General features: G+C 40.6%; 1 pseudogene; it reads right to left on the bottom strand.

The window, feature by feature from the left end:
- Positions 1–2,957: 2,957 nt before the first annotated feature.
- On the bottom strand, positions 2,958–3,015 carry LOC114922584 (annotated as a pseudogene).
- Between the last annotated feature and the right edge of the window lie 5,094 nt (positions 3,016–8,109).

The raw sequence follows: 8,109 nt of genomic DNA, 5'->3' as shown, positions 1-8,109 counted from the left end.
AATTAATTGAAGGAGGTGTGGAGAAGCTCTGCAGTTTTGTTTTGATTAATTTGTAATGACTGCAACAGTTTTGAAAAGCAACTGACAAGTTACATTTATTTTTTTGGGTGCGTGAATGGTAAATTGAAAAAGGCAAACTGAAACTTCTCCGTTTGAGATTTCAGAGTTCTAATGTATTTCGTTCCCCTTTCACAGGAAAATGAAGTTAGCCACCACCGTGTAGCTAGTACTGAAGAAGAAATGAACAGGAATGAGAGCTCAGTGCCTTCAACATAATTCTAGATTGAGACATAGGGAGAATGAATGCAATTGTTTAATACTGCGTGCAAAGTAATTGTACATTCTACAATTCCAGGGTTGTTTCTCACCGCTGGAACAGCTAGCATAAAATCATTCAGGGCTAAATTGAGGCTTTGGGCAGCCCAGACGTTATAGAGCAACAGCAACAAATCTTTATTTTGATCAAAGACAAGCATAAAATGGTATAAAATTACTAGGGTAGAAGGACTGTGGCAGTTTCAGCAGTAAATAAAACTTTCTGTTTACTTACTCTTTTCTGTTTACTAGCATAAGGTTGTAAGGATGACATACCAATTAGAAGCATGCTTCATGGTTTTTCTGCTTGTAATATTGGAATAATACAAAAAGAAAAATAGATTAGCAAATGCAAAAAAGATTAGCAAGGCACTATGCCAGAATGATACAATAGACGTATATAACCAAGACTCTTGATTGTGCTTGGAAACCAGTAAGGAACCCACTCATACTTGCAGCTCCATCATAAGCGGTGTTCACATTACTGGTGTGGGTTCCTTCCAACAAAATGGACACCCATACAACTTTACCCAAAAGTGCATCACCATTCAACCCGCTACAGCACAACCAACCCAAACTGTGAAAAGGACAACACTGCCATAGATCAAAAGCCTCAAAAGAAACAGACTAATACAATCCTATGGCATCACTCTCAAAAGGTCTTCTTGGTCTGTAGAAAAATCTGTAGGGTTCAAAGTAACATCCCATGAATATTGTTCTCAGTTTGGACTTTTTACATTTTGCTTACAGTGTTTTTGCAAAGAAAAAAAAAAGAAATCTGATCTTTGCATATTGTGCCATTGTCTTTTCTGCTGTTTATTCAGCCATCACTTCTGTCCACTACAAAATTTTGTCTTCGCACCATTCCTACTTGGAACTGTCAGCTAGGAGTGATTCTAAAATGAACTCCTCAGAACAGGGGATTTATTCATATCTCAAAATCTGAAGAAGCTTTAAAGGTTCTTTTCACTAGTATTTAATAAAGCATGTGTTGTGAATAATACATTGTGCAATCCTATCTTATTCAATAAACCCGGCTAAAAGAATAATAAAATAAAATAATAAAGACCATACAGATTCAGTGATCATCCTCCATCAACTTGACAGAGCAACTTATATTAGGATAAAAGAGTTCATGTTTTTGTTGTCTTCAAAATGCACAGCTGGGGTGATTAATATCCACTTGGACCTTATGATGCAGCTAAAGTGATTTGGGCCATTGGAAGCAACCAGATTCATTTAATCAAAAATAAGATATGATACTTGGTCCTGATGAAGTGATAAGGGAGCTCCAAGCCTCTTTGGCCCGTGCTGCAGGAGAAGACTCTCTCAGTCTTTTCCCCCAGGCTGAATGAAGTATTTCCAGATTGTGTGGCTTTGAGAATCCTCACAAGATTTCCTGAAACCACAGATCTTGGAATACCTTTGTTATTTACCACGGTAGTATTTGCTGCAGCCGCCCAGCTTCCTGAATTGTACTAAATGTTTTCCAGGCTGGGCACCTTCAGTGAGCATTGCAATAATATCTGCAGCATGAATAGAAGTTTGAGACAGCCATTTTAGAATTCTGGCTGCCTCTACTTTTGCATCAAATAGCCAAAGGTCTTAACCAGCAAATCCCAGACAGGAGAGCAGATGGAATATTCTGGCCAGCAGCAACACTGGGACATTTATGGCCAAGACCATTGCCTCCCTGAACCTTCTAGTACTGTATGTCTTGGGGAAGTAAGTTAGCAGGCAAGGGCAATTAAAGTTTCTGGGTTAGAGCTTCAGCTAGCCAGAATAAACAGGCAGGATACATTAGCCAAAGCTTCCTTGTGATGTTGTGACTAAAAATGCCATCTGTGATGCTCTCATACCAACTAGCCAGAAGCTTTGACCAATGGATTGGAAGTATGCAAGTTGTCAGGCCCAAGCACAAAGACAACACAGTGAAATCCAGTCCAATCCAATCCTTTATTTGCTTATATCTAATGGACAGAATCTTGCCAAACTACCGCTATATCCTTCTAACCTACTAAATATATCCTGAGAGATTTTAGGGTGTGTCTTTCCTAAAACTCTTCCTCTTTTTTCCATCCAGTTAAGGACTGCATAGTCTCTTAATCTGGGCCTATGTCTAGGAAAGCTCTGGGTTGCCAAAACTTCTATCTGCTGATTCTCCAGGTGCACATTCCATCAGATAAGTAGGTGGTAGTATTGCCTTATTTCTCTTGGAGGTAGCAGTCAGGTGCTTTCATTGATTGGTGGTGAAAGAAGGCAAACAGACAGGTGATGCTTTCAATCTAGCTACTATACATTGCAAGAGTCCCCCAGCACCTCCAGATGCCATCCATCTTGGGAGATCCCCAATCCAGCAACCAGCAATGCAGAAGTAGATACTTTCAACCTCCTCATATACCATTTCCTGATGGCTTCTCTCAGCTTTCTTTCACAGAGGGAGATCAGCAGAAGAAGACTTGAGAGAGCAGATCCCATTTAAGTGACCCTATCCTGTCCCTTCAGTTTTTCAAGTGAACCACCAACGCTTTGCAAAGCAGTTGCAGATGAGGACTTTGTTCAAAGCGTCAACAAGGCCAAGTATTCCTTTGAATCTCTGCCCAGTCCCAAAATTTCACTCAAAACCGCACTGGAGAAGCAAGCTTGCTAATCTTCTCTGTATCGTTCCAATTTTAGTATATGTGCTGCCGAAGCGAGCACTGGAGAAGTAAGCTTTAATAGCAATTAGTAATGCACCAGCAATAGGTGTGGGCAACACCCAATTTCAATACAAATTGGAAAGAAAGCATAATTTCCCCTCTTTCCTTGAGCTGCTACTCAACAGATAACTTGCCAAAATTTAATATGATTTCGCCATAAAAGCACCCCCTAAATTGGAATTATTAATTCAATTTGTGCAAAGGCCAAATGGCATTGGTGTTTCAAGAATCTCCTCATGAACTCTCAGCCATATATTGCAAACTGTTGCTGCATGGAGAAATCCAGCAGTGCTGCATTGATTTCTTTCACCTTTGCCAAAAATCAAATCATCATGAAGTGAAGTAACAAAGATACTGCTCAATTGACAACACCACATGTCTGCTTGAGATGGCACTTTTTGCAAAGGTGACAGTGAAAATGAACATCCGGAATGGGAAATTGCCGAATACAACAACCCCAAAGCCACCTGCAATTCCAGTTCTTTGTAGTAGGACTTGACAAGATTCTTTTTCAAACAGATGTCTCTCAGCATTCATACAATTTACAGTAACAGCTAAACTTCACCCTGAACATATGAGAATTCTTCTCAAAAATGACAGGTCTGGGGGGGTCCTTGGTCTCTGAACTTGGTTGTTTTCTTGCAGATGTTTCATTACCCAAACTAGCTAACATCATCAGTGCTGTGATGTAACCTAGTTTGAGTAATGAAATGAAGTAACATGATGTACCCCAGTTTGGGTAATGCTGTGATGTACCATCATCAATACACTGATGATGTTATTTACTTTTAGTAATGAAACATCTGCAAGAAAACAACCAAGCTCAGAGAGCACCAAGGACCCTTCATTTTAACCCTGACTACAAATATTCTTCTTTAAAGGACAGGTCTAATTTCCAGAATGTTCCTTTCTTTAAAAAGCCAGGTGAGCACACACACTGTGCAGTCAGACACAGAAGTCTGACCACTTTCTCGGACAAAGAAGACCAAATCAAGCTGATTTCCAATTCAATATATTTAAGATGCTAGCAAAGAGGAAGCAAGAATTGTCAGAGACAGTTTAAATTAAGCCGAACGTTGATCTCACTAGCAGTGACATCTTGAAGTGACATGAGGAGTGGGCTCAAAATCAGCAAGATGGCAGGAGCAGCACTGTGATGCAAACTCTGCCAGTTCTATATTTGTGTCAACTTTGCACACATGTGCAAAAGAAGTGAGGCTTGCGTGTCTACACTCTGCCCACCAATTTGCCAATTTTGACTCTTTCCATGGAGATCCTGCTGCCTGCTGTTAAAGCTTACCAAACTCTGTTTGGCTGTACTGATCAGGAATCTTAATCTTTGAGAACCTTGCAGGGCAGATCCTAGGTGAGTCCTTAACTCATGATCAGTCCAGACTAAGTAGTTTCAATGGAGGTACTGGCTTCCATGAAAGGAAATTCATATTAATCTTTGTTGATAATCAACAAAGATGATTAGGGGACTGGAGGCTAAAACATATAAAGAAAGATTTCTGGATTTGGATATGTCTGGTTTAATGAAAAGAAGGATTGGGGGGGGGGGTGACATGGTAGCGGTGTTCCAATATCTAAGAGTCTGCCACAAAGTAGAGAGGGTCAAACTATTCTCCAAAGCACCTGAAGGCAAGACAAGAAGCAATGGATGGAAACTAATCAAAGAGAGAAGCAACCTAGAACTAAGGAGAAATTTCCTGACAGCTAGAACAATTTAATCAGTGGAATGACTTGCCACCAGAGATTCTGTTGCTCCATTATCGGAGGCTTTTAAGAAGAGATTGGACAGACATTTGTCTGGAATGGTATAGGGCAGTGATGGCAAAACTTTTAGGGACCGAGTGCTCAAACTGCAAGCCAAAACCCACTTATGCATTGTCGGGTGCCGGGTGGGTGTGGCCCATTGGCTGGGTGTGGCCAATTGGGTGGTTGTGGCCCATTGGGTGAGTGTGGCTGCGGTGATAATGGCAGACTGGGTGGGACTAAAAAGTTCAATCAATCAATTCCAACTTTGCAAGATCTTTTTTTTCCCACGAGAAGTTGAAATTGACTGATTGATTGAACTTTTTTTTTTTTGCACACGGCGGTGGAGGCCTAAAGCGAAAAGGTTTTATAAAACCCAGCTGAATCCCTAGGACTGGGGCGACGGCACGCGTGCCCACAGAGAGGGCTTTGAGTGCCGCCTCTGGCACCCGTGCCATAGGTTCGCCACCACTGGTATAGGGTTTCCTGCCTGAGCAGGGAGTTGGACCAGAAGACCTCCAAGGTCCCATTCAACTCTGTTATTCTATTCTGTTAAGTTGTTCCTACCATATTTTTTTGATGTCAGGTCTGGATTTAGTTCAGTTTTGATCTGAGTATGACTGGGCAAATAATTTCTTTGCAGGGCTGGTCTAAGAACTGGGAAAGAAGCCTGGATCCACTGCATGAAGGGAAAGTGATGAAAATTACTTACGTCATTAGCAAAGCAACAACTTTCAGCTCCAAACGTATCCCGCTGGTATAGCAAGTAAAGAAATGCAAAATGCGGCATTTTTCTTCACTAAGGAAATAAAACTGCTATTTGTCTCTTCGACACTGAGAAATACAATAATCATCTGACTAGGCTTGGCCAAGGATATTATGACAGATTTAATGATTTTGAGCATCCATAACCCTGCAGGATGGTTACTTCAATCCCTTTCCTGAAAGTAAATGTTAGTGACATTTTTAAATAAATTAATGTGCTGTTAAACTTTGATTATGTCAATATAGAACTATAGATTACGAGATTTCAAAATGACATTTAAGGCAATCTGCTGCTAATTATTTTTTTATCCTTATAGATACCGAAAAGTACAGTAATGTCTGCAAAGCAGCAATGAGAAGAATTCCACCAACCATTATGAATTCGATTTTTCAGTGATGAATTTAATCAAATATAAGTTTGAAATGCTTCTGACTGGCAAGGATCAGAATTATTTCATCAGCTGTTGCTCAAATTACACCCCAGTTTACATAGTACCAATAGGCACCATGTAGTTTCAACCTGTGATAGGAAACTTTGTTGTTCTAGGTGGCTATTGTTCCAGAGGTTAGTTGGAAATCAGTCTTATTAAAATAAACGAGTCTGACTTTCAACCAAACAAGCATACCATTATTCTAGACCACTTTCCAAAAATTCAGGAATAGACAAGTCATTTCATGTGAATTTCTGCAAGAAACTCAAAAAGTCCATATAATTCTTTTGCCAAAGTTATCAACATCAGAGTTCTATAGGATAAGTCAAATGAAGAAATATTATTTGGTGTAGGCTTTCATTATTGGAAAGGAATCTATAAGTGAGTTCTTCCTTATCCTGGTCCAGCACTTTAACCATTCAAATCAATTTAGAAAATGGGTTGGATATAAATGTGGTCATGTTAGATCTATGGAAATTAGTGATCCAAAACTAGATAAGGGCAAAATACTACTACTACTACTATTACTGTTACTAAAATAAATATTACTAATAATATACTAGCAACAATAGTAATAAACTGAACTTGGCATGTGGTTGGGTCCAAGCAGTGATTAATATTTCGTTATGGGATTGGGTGGTAACACCTGTCCTGAAGGAGGCAATGATATTCCACATTCTCATCCTTGAACCCAAGAGTTTTGGATACTTTTCAACCTTCCCTTTTTACAGAAGATTGTTGGGAGGGGGATGCCTCACAATTTCAGAGGGCCCCAGATGAAGTAGATTACCTGGATCCTTTTCAGTCATGGTTCAGGCCAGCTTAGAGTACTGAGACAATATTTGAACTTATAGATGAATTATGAAAGGCTTCATATGAGGGTAGTGCAACTCTCCTGGCCTTCCTGGATCTTTTGGCAGAGTTTGATGCCATTGGCCATGGATTGGTTGTAGGATTCAGAGTGGGGGGCCTAGTTTTTCAGTGATTCTCCTTCCTTCATGGCCATTTCTAGTTGGTGCTTGGGGAAAAGGGGACGAGCCAGCCATAGATCCCTTCATTGTAGAGTGGCTCAGGGCTCAATTCTCTCTCTGCTCTTTTTTAATATCAACATAAAAACGATGGGGAAGATCATTTGCTGGCTTAGAAGGTGATGCTGTCCGGATGTTGACTCAGTGCTTATGTTTATGTTGTTTGTTTATGTTTATTATATTTATATCCCGCCCTTCTCCTTGCGGACTCAGGGCGGCTAACAGCCAGATAAAACAACTACAAAAATACAAAATGCTACAATTAAAACATAATTAAAAGACAATATTAACATTTGGCTTAGAGGCTATGAAGCTCTGGATGGAGACAAAGCAGCCTGTCTCAACACTAGCAAGACAGAGTAGATTTAGTCCCTCCCCCCACATCCCCACGGGATTCAGAGAGGTGTCATAGTTGACTCTTGATGGTAATATTTTCCCAGACAGAGCTGGAGCACCATTTGGGGGACCTCTTAGATTCATGGCTCCTACCTGAGAAGCAGATGGCAGCCATGGCTAGGAGGTCTTTGCACAGATCCATCATGTGTCGATTAACGCGGGTAAAGATCTGACCCTCAGGAGTAAGTGTCGGTAAATACGGAACCAGTGAAGGACCAACCTGACGGTATGGAACGATATCTCTGGTATACCTTTAATATCGACTATGTCTTACGTTTCTACACACACCAAACAGGTAGGGCACTATAACGACATCATCTTCTAGTGACCGAAGGAGAAAACAAGGTCATGCAATTCAAGATAGTTATCACGTGAAGTATTAATACCACTTTACAATGCCTTAGTAAGGCCACACTTGGAATACTGCATCCAGTTTTGGTCACCACGATGTAAAAAAGATGTTGACACTCTAGAATGAGTACAGAGAAGAGCAACAAAGATGATTAGGGGACTGGAGGCTAAAGCATAGAAGGAAAGGCTGCTGGAATTGGGTATGTCTAGTTTAACGAAGAGAAGGACGAGGGGGGACATGATAGCAGTGTTCCAATATCTCAGGGGCTGCCACAAAGAAGAGGGAGTCAAGCTATTTTCCAAGGTGCCTGAAGGCAGGACGAGAAGCAACGGATGGAAACTGATCAAGGAAAGAAGCAACTTAGAACT

Source organism: Protobothrops mucrosquamatus, unplaced genomic scaffold, assembly GCF_001527695.2.
Source record: "Protobothrops mucrosquamatus isolate PMUCROS unplaced genomic scaffold, P.Mucros_1.0 scaffold429, whole genome shotgun sequence".
In the NCBI taxonomy this organism is placed as follows: domain Eukaryota; kingdom Metazoa; phylum Chordata; class Lepidosauria; order Squamata; family Viperidae; genus Protobothrops; species Protobothrops mucrosquamatus.
Note: the sequence above shows the minus strand (reverse complement) of the source record. Positions and strands in the feature narration are given on the sequence as shown.